This window comes from Dendrobates tinctorius, unplaced genomic scaffold, assembly GCF_039654945.1.
Source record: "Dendrobates tinctorius isolate UK_male_01 unplaced genomic scaffold, ASM3965494v1 ptg000007l, whole genome shotgun sequence".
NCBI classification, from domain to species: Eukaryota; Metazoa; Chordata; class Amphibia; order Anura; family Dendrobatidae; genus Dendrobates; species Dendrobates tinctorius.
Window position 1 is genome coordinate 28,749,182 of NW_027361675.1, and position 22,510 is coordinate 28,771,691.

The following is a 22,510-nucleotide window of genomic DNA, read 5'->3' on the forward strand; positions in this document are numbered from 1 at the left end:
GGGAAAGAAAGAACAGAGAGAGAGAAAGAAAGAGGGGAAAGAAAAAACAGAGAGAGAACATAGAAAGAAAGAACAGAGAGAGAAAGCGCAAGGAAGAACAGAGAAAGAAAAAGGGGCAAGAAAATAATTTCCGCCTACCTTGCTCATTCACACGCTGCTAAACCAAAGATTCCTACACCTGATGTATTTTTTGGGGATCGGTCTAAATTTTTGAATTTCAAAAATAATTGTAAATTATTTTTTGCCTTGAAGCCTAACTCGTCAAGGAGCTCCGCGCATCAGGTTAAAATTGTCCTCTCTTTGCTGTGTGGCGATCCCCAGGATTGGGCGTTTTCTTTGAAACCAGATGATCCTATTCTGACTAATGTGAACGCATTCTTTCAAGCTTTGGGGTTGTTGTATGACGAACCTAATGCCATTGATCAGGCTGAAAAGACCCTGCTGGCATTGAGCCAGGGTCGTGATTCTGCAGAATTGTACTGTCAAAAATTCCGAAAGTGGGCAGTACTTACTACCTGGAACGATAATGCCTTGGCTGCTCTCTTTCGGAAGGGGTTGTCAGAAGCCGTAAAAGATACTATGGTGGGATTTCCTGTTCCCTCTGGTCTTGACGATTCTATGTCATTAGCCATTCAGGTTGATCGGCGTTTGCACGAACGCAAAGCTGCACGAGAGGTGTTGCCACCTGTTGAACAAATGTCTGAACCTATGCAATGTGATAGAGTTTTTTCCAGAGAGCAGCGTCAGGAGTTCAGAAGGCGTAATAAGTTGTGTTTTTTCTGTGGAGATGCCTCGCATATTATTTCTGTCTGTCCTAAACGAGAGAAACGCTTTGAACACACGTTTTCTGTTGGGGGTGTTCAACCTAAGTTTCTTCTGGCTATTACTCTGATCTGCTCCCTGTCCACATTTTCCACCAAGGCTTTTGTGGATTCGGGAGCAGCCCTAAACCTAATGGACTTGGATTTTGCTAAACGTTGTGGATTTCCGATGACACCTCTGCAGACGCCTATCCCTTTGAGGGGGATTGATTCTACCCCTTTGGCTAAAAATAAACCCCAGTTTTGGACCCAGGTGGTAATGCGGGTCGCCCCAGACCATCAAGAAAATTGCAGATTTTTGGTGTTGCATAATCTGCATGGTACTATTGTTCTGGGGTTTCCCTGGTTACAGATTCATAATCCAGTTTTGGATTGGAAATCTGTGTCTGTGGTGAGTTGGGCTTGTCAGTGTGCCTTTAGTGAGGCTCCGGTGTTTTCCACCTCTCCTTAGTCGCATGATGTTCCTGATTATTTGGCGGACTTTTATGATGTATTTAGTGAGAATGAGTCTGCGTCTCTGCCTCCTCATAGGAGTTATGACTGTGCAATTGAACTGAGCCCGGGGTGTAAATTTCCCAAGGGTCGGCTCTTCAATTTATCTGTACCCGAGCACGAGGCTATGCGATCCTATATTAAGGAGGCGTTGGAGAAGGGTCATATTAGACCATCCTCGTCACCCTTAGGTGCCGGTTTTTATTTTGTAGCCAAAAAGGATGGATCATTAAGACCTTGTATTGATTACCGTGCCCTCAACAAAATTACTGTTAAATATCAGTATCCGTTACCCCTGATTTCTGATCTATTCTCCAGAGTTAAAGGTGCTTGCTGGTTTACCAAGCTTGACCTCAGGGGGGCGTATAATCTTATTCGCATTAAGCATGGGGATGAATGGAAGACGGCGTTTAATACTCCGGAGGGACATTTTGAGTACCTGGTGATGCCTTTTGGGCTCACTAATGCCCCTTCTGTCTTCCAGTGCTTCATGAACGATATTTTCCAAGATTTTGTCGATAAATTTTTGATTATCTATCTGGATTATATTTTGATCTTCTCCAAGGATTGGGATTCTCATGTGGAACATATTCGGACTGTGTTCCGGATCTTGAGGGAGAATTCCCTGTATGTCAAAGGATCTAAATGCCTTTTTGGAGTACAGAGGATTTCTTTTTTGGGATTTATTTTGTCCCCGTCAACTATTGAAATGGACCCGGCCAAGGTACAGGCCATTCACGATTGGGTTCAGCCCACTTCTTTGAAGGCCCTCCAGAAGTTTTTGGGTTTTGCTAATTTTTATCGGAAATTTATAGCAAAATTTTCTAGTATTGCCAAGCCATTGACTGATTTGACTAAAAAGGGTGCTGATGTGTTAAATTGGTCTCCGGAGGCTGTTTCTTCCTTTCAGGAGCTGAAGCGAAGATTCACCTCCGCCCCGGTTTTGCGGCAACCTGATGTCTCACTTCCATTCCAGGTAAAGGTGGATGCTTCTGAGATTGGTGCAGGAGCTGTTTTGTCCCAAAAGGATCCTGTAACATCTAAAATGAATCCCTGTGCTTTCTTTTCCCGAAAGTTCTCTCTATCAGAACGTAACTATGATGTGGGGAATAGGGAACTGTTGGCCATGAAATGGGCATTTGAGGAGTGGAGACATTGGTTGGAGGGAGCTAAGCATCAAGTCGTGGTCCTCACTGACCACAAGAATTTGATTTACCTAGAGTCGGCTAAGCGCTTGAACCCTAGACAGGCTAGGTGGGCCTTGTTTTTTACACGTTTTGATTTTGTGGTTTCTTTTCTTCCTGGAACAAAGAATGTCAAGGCAGACGCCCTCTCTAGGAGCTTCTTTGCTGATTCTCCTGTGGTGACCAAGCCTGCTACCATCTTAGGCGAAGGGGTAGTTCTTTCTGCCATCTCGTCCGATTTGAGACGTGCTCTGGAAGAGTTCCAGGAGGACAAACCTGAGCATTGTCCCAGTGGAAAGTTGTATGTTCCTGACCAGTGGAAGAAGAGAGTGATGTCTGAAGTTCATTGCTCTGCTTTGTCTGAAGTTCATTGCTCTGCTTTGGCTGGTCATCCAGGTATTTTTGGTACTAGAGATCTGGTGAGTCGGTTTTTTTGGTGGCCCTCCTTGTCTCGTGATGTCAGGAATTTTGTGCAGTCCTGTGGGACGTGCTCCCGGTCTAAATCGTGTTCTCGCTCTAGTGGGTTGTTGATGCCTTTGCCTGTCCCCAAGAGGCCATGGACCCATATTTCAATGGATTTCATCTCTGATATGCCTGTCTCTCAGAGGATGACTGTTATTTGGGTGATTTGTGATAGGTTCTCTAAGATGGTTCATCTTGTACCACTCCCTAAGTTGCCGTCTTCCTCTGAGTTGGTGCCCCTGTTTTTACAACAGGTGGTTCGTTTGCACGGGATTCCTGAGAACATTGTATCTGACAGAGGAGTCCAGTTTGTGTCTAGATTTTGGAGAACTTTCTGTTCCAGGCTGGGAATTCAGTTGTCCTTCTCCTCTGCTTTTCACCCTCAGACCAATGGGCAGACAGAGAGAACAAACCAGACCTTGGAGTCATATTTGAGATGTTTTATTTCTGCTGATCAGGATGATTGGGTTTCATTTTTGCCCTTGGCCGAATTTGCTTTAAATAATAGAGCTAGTTCTGCCACTTTGATGTCACCTTTTTTTTGTAACTTTGGGTTTCATCCTCGATTTTCTTCAGGGCAGGTGGAGCCCTCTGCCTGCCCAGGTGTTGACACTGTGGTGGAGAGAATGCACCAGATCTGGGACCAAGTGGTGGATAAGTTATCTATCTCCCAGGAAAAGGCCCAGCGGTTTTCCAACCGTCATAGGACCATTGGTCCCCAGTTTAAGGTTGGTGATATGGTGTGGTTATCATCAAAAAATATTGCTATGAAGGTGGCTTCTCCTAAGTTTAAGCCTAGATTTATTGGACCTTACAAGATTGTGGAGATTATTAATCCGGTCTCTTTTCGTTTGGCTCTTCCTGTCACATTTAAAATCCATAATGTGTTCCATAAATCTTTGTTGAAGAGGTTTGTTGAACCTGTTGTTCCGGGGGTGGCACCTCCAGACCCTGTATTGGTTGAAGGTAACATGGAATATGAGGTAGAGAAAGTACTGGATTCCCGTCTGGCTAGACAGAGACTCCAGTATTTGGTTAAGTGGAAGGGTTATGGTCAGGAGGATAATTCCTGGGTCTCTGCCTCTGATATTCATGCCAAAAGATTGGTGCGTGCCTTTCATCGGGCTCACCCTGATCGCCCTGGTGGTGTAGTTGAGGGTTCGGTGACCCCTCCTCAAGGGGGAGGTACTGTTGTGAGTTCATTTTCTCCTTCATTACTGAGGCCCGAGGAACTCCCTCTTCTGGTAAAGAAAGGTAGTGAGCCTGATTATCAAACACCTGAGGCTGATGATGATGACTGGCTGAGTGGAGTTACTGACTGGATATAAGGCTGCCGACGCCCTTCTGCCCTGCGGGTGATTTCTCTGTGGGACCCTTGGAGACCAGTCTGAATTCCTGCTCCTCTAAAGCTAAGTTTGCTGCTCGGCCTTTTGCTTTGGTGCTTTGACTTTGTTTTGCTTTGTTTTTCTGGATTTCTGCCATTCCCTGCTGGGGTGTGCTGAATTCATTTAGCTCTGTCTTCTGAAAATACCTGAGTGCTGATTTAGTTTTTGAAGCCTAGCTGCTTCAGGGCCTTTTTCATATCTGCTTGTTGGCTTATGTCTTTGATAGGGTTTTGGCAGATTGCAGACAGCAGCCTTACTGTCCTTTCCTATCTAGGTAGTTTTGGGCCCCGTCTTTGCTCAGTCTATCTTTCGGTCTGTGTTAGTATTTTCATCTTGCTTCACCGTCATTATATGTTGGGGGCTGCCTATTGCTTTGGGGTCTGCTCTGGGGCAGTTTAGATTTCCCCTTTCTTTCTTTAGGCCTATGTAATTCTCCGGCTGTGATCGAGGGGTCTAGGGCATCGTAGGAACCCCCCACGGCTACTGCTAGTTGTGTTGATAGGTTCAGGGGTCTGCAATCTGATAGTTGCCAAATTCTCTGGTTTTCTGGACTTAGCTTGTATTTCTGCTTTTGCCTCCTACGGTGACTCATTCATAACAGAGAGAGAAAGAAAGAGGAGAAAGAAAGAACAGAGAGAGAGAAAGAAAGGGTAAAGAAAGAACAGAGAGAAAGAAAGAGGGGAAAGAAAGAACAGAGAGAGAAAGAGAAAGGAAAAACAGAGAGAGAAAAAGGGGAAAGAAAGAACAGAGAGAGAGAAAGAAAGAGGGGAAAAAGAAAGAACAAAGAGAGAGAAATAAAGGGGAAAGAAAGAACAGAGGGAAAGAAAGAGGGGAAAGAAAGAAAAGAGAGAGAAAGAGAAAGAAAAAGGGGAAAGAGCATAGAGAGAAAGGGGAAAGAAAGAACAGAGAGAGAAAGAGAATGGAAGAACAGAGAGAGAAAGAAAGCGAAAAGAAAAAACAGAGAGCGAGAACGAAAGAGCAGAGAACGAGAAAGAAAGAGGGGAAAGAAAGAAAGAACAGAGAAAGAAAGAGGGGCAGAAAAAAGAACAGAGGGAGAGCGAAAGAAAGAGGGGAAAGAAAGAACAGAGAGAGAAAGAAAGAGGAAAAAAATAAAGAAAGAACAGAGAGTGATTAAGAAAGAGGGGAAAGAAAAAACAGAGATAGAGAGAAAGAAAGGGGAAAGAAAGAAAGAACAGAGAGAGAAGAAATAACAGAGAGAGAAAGAAAGAGGGGAATGAAAGAACAGAGAGAGAAAGAAGAAATAACAGAGAGAGAAAGAGGGGAAAGAAAGAACAGAGAGAGAACATAGAGAGAAAGAAAGAGAGAGCAAGGAAGAACAGAGAGAAAGAAAGAGGGGTAAAGAAAGAAAGAACAGAGAGAGAAAAAGGGGACAGAAAAAAGAACAGAGAGAGAAAGAAAAAACAGAGAGAGAAAGAAAAAGGGGAAAGAAAGAAAGAACAAAGAGAGAGAAAGAAAGGGGAAAGAAAGAACAGCGAGAAAGAAAGAGGGGAAGGAAAGAAAGAACAGAGAGAAAGAAAGAGAAAAAAAAGAACAGAGAAAGAGGGGAAAGAAAGAACAGAGAGAGACCAAGAAAGACCAGAGAGAGAGAGAGAAAGAAGTAAAGAAAGAAAGAGAAAATGTCACGGTCACGCGTGGCTGGACACAGCGCCTCCAGCAGGGCGGATTTAGATGACACGCGTGACCCTGGATACACCGCCTCCAGTTGGGCGAATTTAAATAATAAAACGTGCAGCTGTATACGCCGCCTCCAACAGGCAAATTTCGGAAATACACATAAGTCTGGAAACCCCGCCTTCAGTAAGGCGAATTTAAACAATAAAATGGAAAACCTGGGTAACAATAACAATGGTGGCCCTACGATAGGGAACGGGGAAGTGGAGACCTCCTGCACTCCCCTGAGTCAGTGTCTCTACACTCCTAACGTTCCCTAGGTCGGTTCCGCACCGGGCGACGATCAGGAACCTAAAAACCCTGACTCACCCTGCACGTAAACCCTCACTAGTGAAGTAGACAGTGCGGAAACTAATCCCACCACTGCACTAAAACACACATAAGGAAAAGAGACAAAACAGGGAAACACCACTTAGCTTTGCTCTGTCGTTTACGCTCCCAGCAACAGAGCCCACCACCTGCTTGCATCTTTTCCTCCGACCGGATCCAAAACCATAGTGCAGCCTTGGAGCAAACAGAGTCCACCACCTGCATGCAGCTGTCCAGAAACAGAGTCCAGCATATGAGTCCAGCTTTCCAGCAAAAGAGTCCAGCATCTTGAGTCCAGCTTTCCAGCAACAGAGTCCAGCATCATGAGTGCAGCTCTACACCATAGCTGCCACTCCGCCAAGCCATGCAAGAACTCCTCTGACACTCCAGGACTCTCACTGAGATGCCCGGGACTCTCCTTCAGCTCCATCCTTCACCCAGGCTTGCTTGTAACTGAGGACTTTCACCAACAGTGATTACCACACCTGACACTCTTTTATAGAGCAATCACACCTGTTTTATAATTACGTGCACAAAACTAAAGTAACCAAGTGCAATGACACTCACCACCACCGGGGGGCAAATTTAGAACAAAAGACACCACAGTGCAATAATCCTAATGGCCACCGGGGGCAAAAAACAAACCTAAGCACAGAAAAAAAAGGTTACCTGTGCTTTATCTCTGTCATATCCAACCTGGATCATGACAGAAAGAACAGAGAGAAAAAAAGAAAGAGGAGAAAGAAAGAAAGAAAAAAAGAAAAAACAGAAAGAGAGAAAGAAAGAGAGGGAAAGAAAGAACAGAGATAGAGAAAGAAAGAACAGAGAAAGAAACAGAGAGATAAAGAAAGATTCTATAAAGATACTATAGCAGCCCAGCTCCCATTGTAATGCCCACCTGAGCCTCTGGTGGAGGGCATATCATGATCCGCTCACATGGCCAGCATCCCCGATTCCAAGGCGATCCTGCTGTCTGCGCTATCGAAGGAGGCCAAGGTGATGGATCTGAAGCATTCCCTGAAGTGCCTCCGTGGTTCCGTCATAATCTCCTCATGAAATTACCTCATTTCCGGTCAGCTTCAGGCACATCACTTCCGGTGGACCATCATGAGCGAGTTTTAAAGTGCTCCTCGGGGCTCTGCCGTGTACTCCTGTGTCTGCGGGAAAAGTAAGCTCACGCCGGGACAGTGGGGCAGACTCTCAAAATCAGGACTGTCCCGCTAGATCCGGGACGGTGGGGAAGTATGAAAGCTCCCCACCATACACCTTGTACACGCACGGCTCCGCACACCTCATACACACACGGTTCTGCTTTGTATGCCTCGTACACACTTGGCTCCACTCCGTACACGCAGTATACACACGGCTCCACTCCGCACACCCCATACACACATGGCTCCGCTCCGTATACTCCATACACACGCAGCTCCGCTCCGTACACAAAGTACACACATGACTTGGCTCAGTACACCTTTTACACAAACGGTTCCACTCCGCACACCTTGTACACACACAGCTCAGCTCCGTACACCTCGTACACATGGCTCTGCTCTGCACACCCTGTACACATGCAGCTCCACTCTATACACCTCGTACACACGTGGCTGCACTCCATATACCTCATACACGCACAGCTCCACTCCGTACACCTCGTACACACACGGCTCTGCTCCGTACACCTCGTACACACATGGTTCCGCTCGGTACACATGGTTCAGCTCCGTACACCTCGTACACATGGCTCTGCTCTGCACACCCTGTACACATGCAGCTCCACTCTATACACCTCGTACACACGTGGCTCCACTCCATACACCTCATACACACACGGCTCCGCTCCATACACCTCGTACACACACGGCTCCGCTCCATACACCTCGTACATACATGGCTCCACTCCGTACACCTCGTACACACATGGTTCCGCTCCGTACACCTCATACACACATGGTTTCGCTCCGTACACCTCGTACACACACGGCTCTGCTCCGCACATCCCGTACACACACGGCTTCGCTCCATACACCTCGTACACACATGGCTCAGCTCCGCACACCTCGTACACACACAGCTCCGCTCAGCAGACCTCGTATACACACGGCTCCGCTCTGTACACCTTGTACACACACAGCTCTGCTTCATCCACCGTGTAAACCCCTCCTGACCCCACACAGAAACTTCACCTCATCCAGCACCATGACAACCAGCACAGCAGAGTCCTGCATACACGAAGGCCCCTGATCATGTGACCCCTGACTCTTCCCCTCCTGTGACCGCATCACAGGTCCTGTGCGCACAGCCACAGAACAGCCTAGCGATGTCATTGCAGGCTGCGGTGCGGCTCTGCTCCGTACACCTCGTAAACACACGGCTCTGCTCCGTACATGTCGTACACCCACAGCTCCGCTCCTTATACCTCGTACACACACGACTCCGCTCCGTACGCCTCGTGTACACACAGCTCCGCTCTGTACACCTTGTACACGAAGCTATGCTACATCCACCCTGTAAACCCCTCCTGACCCCACACAGAAACTTCACCTCATCCAGCACCATGACAACCAGCACAGCAGAGTCCTGCACACACAGAGGCCCCTGATCATGTGACCCCTGACTCCTCCCCTACTGTGACCTCATCACAGGTCCTGTGCGCACAGCCACAGAACAGCCTAGCGACGTCATTGCAGGCTGTGGTGGGTCTCTGGGAGGGTGAGGATGGGGTCGGTGCATGGGGGGGAGTAGCGGCTCAGTGCAGTGTGGGAAAAATAGAGTCCCGGGTGGGACACGGGTAGGGGGGTCAAAAATGGAACTGTCCCACGAAAATCAGGATGGTTGGGAGGTATGCATACCAATGATCCCTTTAAGAGACCCTGGGTTCAGAACCACAGCGCTGAGTGGAATGGTCCTAACTTCCATACCGGGGATCCCTTTAAGAGAGGCCTGGGGTCAAAACCAAAGCACTGGATGGATTTGCCCTGACTTCCATACCAATGATCCCTTTAATAGAAGCCTGGGGTCAGAATCAGAGCGCTCAGGGATTTGCCCTAACTTCCATACCAGAGATCCCTTTAAGAGGGAAGATGTGCCTATGGGATGGAGGATGTTTGATGAGTATATGGGCACGGGAGGGGGGATTCATTTCTGTCATGTGCTCTCTGCTCCTTTCTGAGGGCAGGCAATGGCTGGGAATTTATTTTCCCGGGGATGCTAAATTTCTCCCAACCTGTCAGTATCTGCTGAAGTGTTGTGGAGTAGGAAACCTGTTCTCATAGCTCAAGTGCTCATAGCAACCAATCACAGCTCAGCTTTCATCTATTAAACATCTCTGGTGAAATGAAAGATGCTTCGTGATTGGTTGGTGATACACACATACACACATACATTCAATTTTATATATATATATAGATTACGGTAGTCCTAATTTGCCTAAAATGGGAAAGGTTTATTCTGATTTCATGTCAGATACTGAGAAAAACATGCATATGTGTCTTTTTATATAGTCTATGTAATCTTGTAATTTCAACTGTATATATATGTATATATATACACAGTTGAAACTACAAGTTTACATAGACTATATAAAAAGACACATGCATGCATGTTTTTCTCAATATCTGACATGAAATCAGATTAAACCTTTTGCATTTTAGGTAATTTAGGATTACCATAATTATTATTTGCCAAATGCCAGAACAATTAGAGAGTGTTTTAAGGTATTCATACACAGGTGAAATAAGTATTAGTTATAGTATGTGAGGCTTGCGCTATATCACCCAGTCACATTGCTGTTTTTGTGTGGTCTCGCACATGCGCAGGGCTTCTGTACCGCTGGAAGAATCAGCGCTTCCTTGGCAACCTCCCACACTGGTGCCACATCACTTCTGGTCCGGAACCTGGTGACACACTTCCAGTTTGGCAATTTGTGCCGATATTTAAACTCCACCAGCCCTCTCTACCACCAGGCCAGCAAAAACAGCAAGATGTGGGAGTGCCGCCAGCACATCACCCTAATAAGGTAAATGAAGGTCTGCGCCTCCACACATGGGCAGACATACTGCATTTGCAGCCTGTTTGGCTACACCGGGGCCCGGAGGTGGAGAGGGGTCCCTGCAGGGTGGCTATTAATGAGGGCAATCTGGCCATGTGGGGTGAGCAGGGAGAGATCCCTGAAGCTCTGCTGCCTACAAGAGAAAATGGCAGCGGAGCGGAGCTGCAGCAGTCCTGCTTCCTGCCCGCGCTTCCTCTCACACAGACAGCGGCACCGCTGGATGATGTCATCATTCAGTGGCCGGCAGTGCCAGAGAGAGGAAGGCGATGGTGATGCTGTGGCAGAGCATGCGGAGAGGTGAGAGGTGCTGTTTGTGTGTGTTTGCGTGTGTGCATGCATAGCACTGCGGGGGAATGTGCAGAGAGGTGAAAGGTGCTGTGTGTGTAGGGAGAGGAGAAGACAATGATGGGGCTGATGGGGAGAAGGCAATGATGGGGTGATGGAGAGGGCAATGATGGGGATGGTAGGGGAGGAGGAAGCGATGGAAGTGGTGGAATGAGCAAGGATGAGATGGTGGGGAGGAAGAAATTATGGAAGTGATGGTGGAATGGGCAAGGATGGGGGTGGAGGGGGAGGAAATGATGGAGGTGGTGGAATGGGCAAGGATGGTGGTGGTGGAAAGGACAATGATGGTGGTGGAAAGGGAAATGATGGGGAGGATGGGGAGGAGGAAATGATGGATGTGGTTGAAAGGGCAATGATGGGGGTGATGGAGAGGGCAATGATGGGGTGGTAGGGGAGAAAACAATGATGGAGGTGGTGGAAATGGCAATGATGAGGTGGTGGGGGAGAATGCAATGATGGTGGTGTTGGAAAGGACAATGATGGTGGTGGTGGAAAGGGCAATAATGGGGGTGGTGGGGGAGGAGGAAATGATGTAGGTGGTGGAAGGGCAATGATGAAGGTGGTCAAAAGAACAATGATGGGGTGGTGGGGAGAATACAATGATGGTGGTGGAAAGGGCAATAATGGGGGTGGTGGGGAAGGAGGAAATGATGGAGGTGGTGGAATGGGCAATGATGGGAGTGGTGAGGGGAAGCGACAATGATGGGGTGGTGGAATGGGCAATGATATGGGGTGGTGGGGGAGAAAGCAATGATAGTGGTGATGGAGTAGGCAATGATGGAGGTGGTGAAGAGGGCAATAATGGGGTGGGGTAGAGGACAATAATAGGATGCAGGGGGAGGAGGACAATGAGAGGTGTGGGGGATTGGAATGGAAGGAAGGGGGACGTATAATGGACTTAGGAACAGGGGGAGGTGGAGGGAGACCTTTTTATCTCTTATTATGTGTAACACAGTCACTTAGTATACAGCGTTCATACTTATTATGTATAACACAGTCCCTTAGTATATAGTGTACTCACTAATTCTGTGTAAAACCATCCTTAATTACATAGTTTCCTCTTTTAACATCGTCCCTTATTATGTACCATCCTCTCTAGTTATATATGATCCCATCCATTATTATATAGCTTCCTTTGCTGTTATGTACAGTACTGTCTCTTACATAGTGTATTCTTGTTAATTTTGCTATTCACAGCGCCCTCTTTTATTGCATAGTCTCCTCTCTTTTTAGATATAAGATGACTGCTGATGGAGGAACCGGTGACCAGACGACCAGTCCATCAGCTCCTCCATTAGAAAAGAAGCTTTCCCATGCTCCATCAGCCATCATTGCATTATACAGCTAACAAGACAGGACGGTATGTAATAAAAAACAGGGCTCTATATAATCCAATATGTAAGGGACGGTACTGTACATAACAAGAGTAGGTACTGTATAATAAGGGATGGCAATATACATAATAAAGGAGACTATGCAATATATACATGTATGTCTGTGTGTTGAGATACCTAATATATAAAGCTCAATGTGGGTGTGTATGTATGTATGTGTGTATGTCCGGGATTGGCATCCGCACCGTCGCAGCTACAGCCACAAAATTTGGCACAGTCACACATCTGGACCCCAAGAGCATCATAAGCTATGTTGTGAGGCAAAATTTTAACCCCGCGCATTCAAATTCACCAAACAATTTTGCCCCTATCTACATAATGGGGAAAAAGTGTATGCATTGGCATCTGCACCATCGTAGCTACAGCCACAAAATTTTGCACAGTCACACGTCTGGACCCCAAGAGCGTCATAGGCAGTGTTGAGCATTCCGATACCGCAAGTATCGGGTATCGGCCGATACTTGCTGTATCGGAATTCCGATACCGACTTCCGATATTTTTTCAATATCGGAATTCGGCATCGGAATCGGAAGTTCAAAGTTGATTGACAGCCTGACGTCATCATGATGCGCGGTGTGTGCGCATCATGATGCGCCGTCATTTCGGGCCTTCCGGGGGTCTCTGCCGGCCTGCCGGGGGGCTGTGTGGACTGCCCGGGGTCTGTACCGGCCTGCCGGGGGGCTGTGCCGGCCTGCCGGTGGTCTGTGCACCCTGTGGGGGTCTGTACCGGCCTGCCGGGGGGCTGTGCCGGCCTGCCGGTGGTCTGTGCACCCTGTGGGGGTCTGTACCGGCCTGCCGGGGGGCTGTGCCAGCCTGCCGGTGGTCTGTGCACCCTGTGGGGGTCTGTACCGGCCTGCCGGGGGGCTGTGCTGATGTCCGGGGGTCTGTGCAAGCATCGTCCGATGGGACTACAAGTCCCATCTGGCGATGCCTGCTACCATGACAGTGATTGACACATTAGCCAATGATGGGACAGTAGTAGTCCCATCATCCGGCTAATGTGTTAAATGTTAAAAAAAAAAAAAAAAAAAAAAAAATACTACATACATACTACATACATACTACATGCATGCTACATACATACTACATGCATGCTACATACATACTACATGCATGCTACATACATACTACATACTACATACATACTACATATATACTACATGCATGCTACATACATACTACATGCTACATACATACTACATATATACTACATGCATGCTACATACATACTACATGCTACATACATACTACATGCTACATACATACTACATATATACTACATACATGCTACATACATACTGCATGCTACATACATACTACATACATACTACATACATACTACATACATACTACATGCATGCTATATACATACTACATACATACATACTACATGCATGCTACATACATACTACATGCATGCTACATGCATGCTACATACATACTACATGCTACATACATACCACATACATACTACATACATACTACATACATACTACATATATACTACATGCATGCTACATACATACTACATGCTACATACATGCTACATACATACTACATATATACTACATGCATGCTACATACATACTACATATATACTACATGCATGCTACATACATACTGCATGCTACATACATACTACATACATACTACATGCTACATACATACCACATATATACTACATACATACAATACATTCATACAATACATACATAGACATACAGTACATATAACATAGAGTAACATACTTACCAATACTTGTCACATTGTTCCCCGAAGCCATTGTCTTTTCCGGAATAAATATTAACATAACAAACCACAAAAATACTCACCCACGATCCGAAGCAGTCCGCGAGTGTGTCCCACGACGATCTTGGGTAGAGAACTGCAGCCTCAGATGATGCTGCCGTTCTCTACGGGCTGCAGGAATCCAATGACGGAAGGTAGGTATCCTTCCGCACTGTATTCCTCCGCCACTTAAAAAAAAAAAAGTCCCTAGTCTCACTTTATGCCATTGCTGCGTGGGAAATTCCCACACAGCAATGGCATAAAGTGAGACTAGGGACTTTTTTTTTTTTAAGTGGCGGAGGAATACAGTGCGGAAGGATACCTACCTTCCGTCATTGGATTCCTGCAGCCCGTAGAGAACGGCAGCATCAGCTGATGCTGCAGTTCTCTACCCAAGATCGTCGTGGGACACACTCGTGGACTGCTTCGGATCGTGGGTGAGTATTTTTGTGGTTTGTTATGTTAATATTTATTCCGGAAAAGACAATGGCTTCGGGGAACAATGTGACAAGTATTGGTAAGTATGTTACTCTATGTTATATGTACTGTATGTCTATGTATGTATTGTATGAATGTATTGTATGTATGTAGTATATATGTGGTATGTATGTAGCATGTAGTATGTATGTAGTATGTATGTAGCATGCATGTAGCATGCAGTATGTATGTAGCATGCATGTAGTATGTATGTAGCATGTAGTATGTATGTAGCATGTAGTATGTATGTAGCATGCATGTAGTATATATGTAGTATGTATGTAGCATGTAGTATGTATGTAGCATGCATGTAGTATGTATGTAGCATGTAGTATGTATGTAGCATGTAGTATGTATGTAGCATGCATGTAGTATGTATGTAGTATGTATGTAGTATTTTTTTTTTTAACATTTAACACATTAGCCGGATGATGGGACTACTACTGTCCCATCATTGGCTAATGTGTCAATCACTGTCACGGTAGCAGGCATCGCCCGATGGGACTTGTAGTCCCATCGGACGATGCCTGCACAGACCCCCGAAGCCTGCACAGACCACCGGCAGGCCGGCACAGCCCCCCGGCAGGCCGGCACAGCCCCCCGGAGCCTGCACAGACCACCGGCAGGCCGGCACAGCCCCCCGGCAGGCCGGCACAGCCCCCCGGAGCCTGCACAGACCACCGGCAGGCCGGCACAGCCCCCCGGCAGGCCGGCACAGACCACCGGAGCCTGCACAGACCCCCTGGCAGGCCGGCACAGCCCCCCGAAAGGCCCGTACAGACCCCAGAGAGGCTGTACAAGGCAAAAACAGGGTTTTTCTTATTCCGATACCGGAAGTCCCATAGACTTGAATGGGACTTCCGGTATCGGAATCGGCGATACCGATACTTTTTTTAAAGATCGGCCGATCCATTCCGATCCGATACTTTGAAGTATCGGACGGTATCGCTCAACTCTAGTCATAGGCTATATTGTGAGGCAAAATTTTAACCCCGCGCATTCCAATTCACCAAATAATTTTACCCCTATCTACATAATGGGGAAAAAGTGTATGTATGTATTGGCATCTGCACCGTCGTAGCTACAGCCACAAAATTTTGCACGTCACACGTCTGGACCCCAAGAGCGTCATAGGCTATGTTGTGAGGCAAAATTTTAACCCCGCGCATTCCAATTCACCAAACAATTTTACCCCTATCTACATAATGGGGAAAAAGTGAAAGGATAAGTGTTGGAGGCCAATTGACAGCTGCCAGATGTGAACAAGGGGGACTTAAAGAATGAGAGCGATGGCGCCAAAGAGTATATACCGTACAGTTGCTAAGGTGGGGCCCTGACATGGGATACTCACCACACACGGGGATATGAACACACACACAAAATGCGCCACACACTACCACGTGCTTCAACACATATACCACCCTCAGCACACGTTTCACCACACATACACCAACCTCGCCACATAAAAGTCGAAACACAAAAGTCGCCACTCAAAACTCGCCACGCTGTCCCAGAGCTGTTTAAAAGATGAAAAATGAGCTATGATTGGTTGCTATCAACAACAGTTTTCTTTGTAGACAGTTGTGGTAACTGAGGCCTATTATTCTTATCATTTCTATGGTGTTATCGTCCTTCTGTAAAGCTGAAAATAACACAATTTATTACCGTGCCAACACAGACCACCCTCTGACACAGACTGCAGGGGGAGCCCAGTATCACACAGGATAGGATAAGATACACAGCTCAGCAGTCAGTATCACACAGGAGAGGATTAGACACATGGCTCAGCAGGCAGTATCACACAGGATAGGATTAGATACACAGCTCAGCAGGCAGTATCGCACAGGATAGGATTAGATACGCAGCTCAGCACACAGTATCACACAGAATAGTATTAGATACACGGCTCAGCAGACAGTATCACACAGAATAGGATTAGATACACGGTACAGCAGTCAGTATCACACAGGATAGGATTAGATGCACGGTTTTTATGTGCAATTCAATCATTATAATTTGTTATAACTAACCACAGTTGGTTACTATGGCCAGGCAACGCTGGGCTCTTGAGCTAATATATATATATATAGAGAGAGAGATAGATAGATATATAAATATACATTATAGCTTTGTCACCATAAGAGTGGGGCCCATACACATTTCTTGCACAGGGGCCCCAACCTCTCAGTGTCCTCCCCTGCCTCCACAGTCCTTGTGATATTCCTCCTCCCCCATGCCTAATGTCTAAATACTGATTTTATTTCCACAGCACACGCTACCCAATATCCTGCACTGACTATACAGATACTCTGCTCTATTAAAGGGACTCCCATTTCTTTAACCCCATGCCATCTTTTTAATTTCTATCCCCCTCTTTTCCACAGTATTCTCTCTACGTGATTCAGGAGACTCTCCTCCTCTTCTACAAATACTATTGATAAGACGCTATCCAGCCATAATCAGGTAAACACCTTCCTAGACCCCACTCTGTCTCTACCTGTAACATTTAGATTTACATACCTTCCGGTCGGCTTTAGTTGCCACCTAACAATTTTTTTTCATAATTTTTGTACAATTTTTTTGTATGTACATTATTTTTTTTTATCCAAACTGCTGTTATTGTTGTTTCCATCAAGATGTAAAGCGCATTTGGGACTTCTATGTGTTATTCATAATTTTGATTTCCTCTTAATTAAAGTTACAAGAATGTTTTTCTTGTGTGTGTGAACCAGACTCTCTTTTTTCTTACAGCCACGGCAAGATGACCTCCCTCTGATGGGTCCCTGCTCTACCGTACATAAACCACTTCTGGGCCACCAGCCTACAATTTTGGACAAACATGTCACTACCGGGCTAACCCTACAATTTATGAGCAGATAGAGCTGATTGCGGCCACCTGCAAGGCCAATGGGAGGGGTGCAAGATCAGACTGGAGGCATCCAGTAACTAAATAGACAAAAAAAACAACCAGCACCTCCTAGTGTGAACACGTGCAAGCTGCAAAAACTGCACAATTTAGACAAAAAGAATACACCAGCACATGTGTATGAATCTAGGCCATGTGAAAACACAGAAGAACATTAAAACCATTCAATTTAGATAATAATCCTCAAAAATATATTTTTTTTTAATTTTTATACCACAGTCACTTTGCATTGTGATCTCCCCCTTGTCCCCTCCTTAATCACGGACTTTAATAAAATTATCTTGAATGCCTTGAACCCAAGAGTATGGGGTGAATTTTGACTTATTTTGCACCGGGGCCACTCAGCCCATTGCACCAGCACCTCGTATCCCGACAGAGTGCACACTTTAACTTGCCCAATTTCTCACTATTACACGTAACTTAATTTATGGACATCTATGGTTTGATTTCTTTACCTGTGTGGATTGGATAGGTTGTTACTGATATCTGGTGAGAATTCTATGTGAAGAACACCGTTAGAAATATATTTATTTAGACAATTGGTCACATGTTCAATACTTATTTCACCCCCTTTATATTTACACACTCACACATATAAATATATACAATACCAGTCAAATATTTGGATACACCTGTTCATACAATGGTTTTCCTTGTTCTTATTGAAATGCGCACATTATAGATTTTGACTAAAGGCATCAGAACCATAGATGAACACAAATGGAACAAAGGAGTAAAGAGACAAGCGTGAAACATACCTGCATATGTGTTAAACCTTAGATTTCGAAAAGTAGACTTCTTTTCCTCTGATTACAGCTTTTTACACTGTTGGCAGTCTCTCTCTTTGGGTGCCTTTCACAGCTTGGGAAAATTACCCTACAGCAAACCATATTGTAGATAATTTTGTAATTAATTTACATTATTAATTTTCATTTGATAGGCTGAAACCTGTCTGCAAACAACATTTTCATTTGCTGCAAAATTTTGACGTGTAGTCGCATCATGACAATTAACAGGAAGGATAACATGTTTTTCAGATATTCCTTTTATTAATAAAAATAATCACACTATGATATGCATTTAGGAAAATCATACTACGACAAATGAAAATCAATATTAAGCATTTAGTGCAGAACAGAAGAATAATATCTACTTACGGTATGATTTTTCGTCATCTCTCATTTAGTCATAAATGAAAAATAAACAGTTGAATAATATTAACCTGGGAATAAATGACTAAAAAAAACTACTTGTAAAGTCAAAACTGTAAAAACTATATACATCTAAGAAATGAAAGTAAGAATTCAAGGTGAACTAATCCCCGTCTCAAAGCTACAAGCTATACGCACCTTTTCCCATCTAGCAGAAGTGACGTTGACAATAATATTTTCAAATCTGAAAAAGAATTCTGGAAAAATATTCAGATTATTTGAATAAAGCTTGTGAATCTTTATTTGTGTATTTCAAAAAGTTAAGGACTTCCATGACGTTTGGCCTCTTAAATCCATTCAAACATTCCCAAGAGTCTGAGCAGAAATTTGATTGCTTTGGCACCTGCAGAGCAGAAAACTACTGCTCATATTTTTCAGTCTCAGAGAATATATAATTGGGTTCCCTAATGAATTAACAGTAATCAGCATGGCACTGAGGTTCCGAAACACAAACGTACTTGTCTTTAACTCTTCTGGGCAAACGGTGTTGATAACATCCCACAGAACTCCACCAAAGAATGGAGCATAAGACACTACAGCAAGGATCCAGATAAAAATACAGGTTTTGGCGACTTGCATCTCCGCAGCTTTATAGGTCCCGTCATGCTGTCCGTGTGCCATCATACGACGTTTCTGCTTTCTTAGTATCAAAAGAATTCCGATATAGGATATGAGAGGAAATACAAATGCAACAATGCAATTGGGTATAGTGATGAAAACCAGATAGTCAATGCAGTAAGGTCCGTAAAGAGTGGACACATTTCCATTCTTTTTCAAACAGTCCCATCCAAATAAAGGCAGACAGCCAAGAACGATAGCCACTGTCCAAATAATAAACACTGTTGACAAAATCTGATTCCTGGAAATTCTGCATTTAAATTTAATGCTTCCAGACACGGTCAGATAGCGCTCAATGCCAATACTTACTAAGTTGTATATTGTAGATAATATGGAAATGGTGTGAAAGACATAGGCAATGAGGATGTTCCAGGTACCAATAATAGTACTGTAAGGTTCTGCTAAAAAGCATAGTGCAATCCAGAAGCCAGATACGCTCACAAGCAGATCTGATACAGCCAAGTTACCAAAAAGTATAATAATTAATTTTGCATGGTCTTTTGAAAATGATATAGAGAAAATCACAGCACAGTTAAACATAGCGGACACTACATTTGTGATCATTTGGGAAATTCCTAGTGCAAGAACCACATCCGAGCTCCATATATCTGAGCTATTAGGTTCTCCACCAGTGCAGTTAAGAATTTCATTCATGTTCTTCTACCAATGTGTATACTGCTCCAATAAGCCTTAGTCCATAGAAATAATTGCAAGTGACTTCCCTAAATACAATTCTCTCACCTTAAACATCAAACTGTGCACAAATTAAAAATTAACCTCATGAATGTAAAGGCTATCTACTAAATAGCTCTGAAACTGAGAGTTGCTAAGCTGAGTGCAGGAACCAGACATTATTTTCCTGTAATTTTCCACATTTTACCTTATCTAGGTTATGAGAGTGCCTGGTACGTAATAGCAGGAAATGACTGTTTGCAAAGCATCTGACTTGATAAAAATAATAACATAGTTAATTAAAAGTGCACGCTCTAAAAGAAATCTGCAACCAACTATATGGTGACCAACTACATGGTGACAAGGTCGCAAAGGGGGACATTATAAAAGGGGCATAATCATTGCATACAGTTTAGGATAACATAAATATTCGACAGAAGCACAAAGTGGGACATAACTGTATGGTGACACAAAAAAGGGCAAAATAATTGTATGGGGACGTAATTATGTGTATAAGCACAAAGTGGGATCATAATTATTGTACAGCAGCATAAGGGGCATAATTATTGTACGGGGGCACAAAAAAGGTAGATAATTGCTGCATGGAGGCACAGAGGGTCAGGATGTGGCTCCAGTTAAGGACAGTGTTAGGTTCTGTGTGTGTACTCTGCAAAACAGCCTCTGTGGGTGTACTCTGCAAAACAGCTTCTGTGGAGGTACTCTGCACCCATCTTTTTGGAGGGCCTTTGGAAAACAGCCTTGTTGGGGTACTCTGCAAAACAGCCTATTTGGGGGTACTATGCATCCGATTCCATGGGGGCACGCTGCACCCGTCTCTGGGGGGGTACTCTGCACCTGTCTCTGGGGGGGTACTCTGCACCCAGGGCTGCAACTAGGAATTTCGGGGCCCCATACTGGCAACATTTTTGGCCCCCTTGATACTCCGCCCAGACTCCACCCAAGCTCCACCTCCACCCTTCGAACCTTCCACAGTCCGACCACCCACTCTTGGAAAAACTCAAATTCTCCACCACATTCTCACCAATCTGATGTTAACAGTTCCCATCAAACACCAGATCAGATTCATAACCAGCAGCTTTTGTTCTAGACTCTTTTGGCCGGGCCCTACTCTACGCTAACCTATTAAATCTAAATATATTTTTATGTATTTTTCTTTATGAGTCACATATATTTTTTAAAAAATGACCATTAATACCACAGACGAGACAAATACCATCACACCATGACCACACCACATATTACCACCACATTGTGACCAAATAATACCACATACAAGGAACAAATACCACCACACCATGACCAGATCACATACTACCACCAGATAGTGACAGAATACTACAATACTGATCATTAATTAAAAAAACAAAACACAATACTAAGTGACATTATACACTGGAGCTCTATATTTACTGTCAGTGTACAGGTAATACAGTGATCACCAATGACATTATACACAGGAGCTCTGTATATAGTGTCCATGTACAGTGATCATCAGTGACATTATACACATGAGCTCTGTATATAGTGTCTATGTACAGATAATACAGTGATCACCAGTGATATTATACACAGGAGCTCTGTATATATTGTCAGTGTACATGTAATACAGTGATCACCAGTAACATTAAACACAGGAGGTCTGTATATAGTGTCAGTGTACAGGTAATACAGTGATCACTAGTGACATTATACACAGGAGCTCTGTATACAGTGTCAGTGTACAAATAATACAGTGATCACTAGTGACATTATACACAGGACTTCTGTATATAGTATACAGCATATAGTGTCAGTGTACGGTAACACACTGACTCACCAGTGGCAGTGACGTCTCTAGCTGAAGTCCTTCTTCTTTGTTTTTCTTTTTCATGCAACGCAGACTGCCATCACTTCTTCCAGCCAGGACTTGTCTCTGTATAAAATAACACAAGTTACCAGGAGCACCGCTTCCAGAGCACATTCCCCACTCTTTCCCTTTCACTACACTACACATCTGAATACAGATATGCACCCACTATTAATATATAATTGGCTATTATGCAACACACCATTCCAAATATAAATTATAATCCGCCTCTGTGTCCCAACTGACTATACATAGACACTTTCCCCACCTAATAAATATATAAATTAATTAGCACCTGTACTCTTTCCTCCAATTCATTACCAGTCACTGCATCCTCAACGGCCCCCACTATGTACCTCCCGCTCCCCTGATTCACATTTAAACGCTTCTTCCGCCCCAATTCATTGTCATGTCTTCTCTCTCTCCTACCCTCTATTCATTATCAACAGCTCTCCCCCACATTCAATATATAATTTACTCCCCCACCTACAAAATTCGTTATTTGCTCTCCCCAGATCATTTGCTCTCCCCACCCCCCACCTTCAATTCAATTACTGTCCTCATCCCTCTCTCAATCATTTGCAGTCTCCGGTCCCCTCTCCCACTTCATCATGTGCAGTTCCCTTCCCCCCACTTCATCATGTGCAGTCCCCTTTATCCCCCCTCATCATCAGGTGCAGTCCCCTTTAACCCCCCCAACATCATCATGTGCTGTCCCCTTTAACCCCCACTTCATCATGTGCAGTCATCTTTAACCCCCCACGTCATCATGTGCAGACCCCTTTAATGTCCCAACTTCATCATGTGCAGTCCCCTTTA

The 22,510-nt window shown here is 44.6% G+C and overlaps 1 long non-coding RNA gene across 2 annotated transcripts in view; it reads left to right on the forward strand.

The window, feature by feature from the left end:
• Positions 1–17,623, forward strand: part of LOC141085870 (uncharacterized) — a 34,620-nt gene extending 16,997 nt beyond the window's left edge. For both annotated transcript variants that reach the window (XR_012231433.1, XR_012231430.1), the window contains exons 3-6: positions 10,161–10,360; positions 11,972–12,098; positions 16,782–16,860; positions 17,149–17,623. This is a non-coding gene — a long non-coding RNA (uncharacterized lncRNA). The remainder of the gene's footprint in view (positions 1–10,160; positions 10,361–11,971; positions 12,099–16,781; positions 16,861–17,148) is intronic.
• Positions 17,624–22,510: the final 4,887 nt, after the last annotated feature.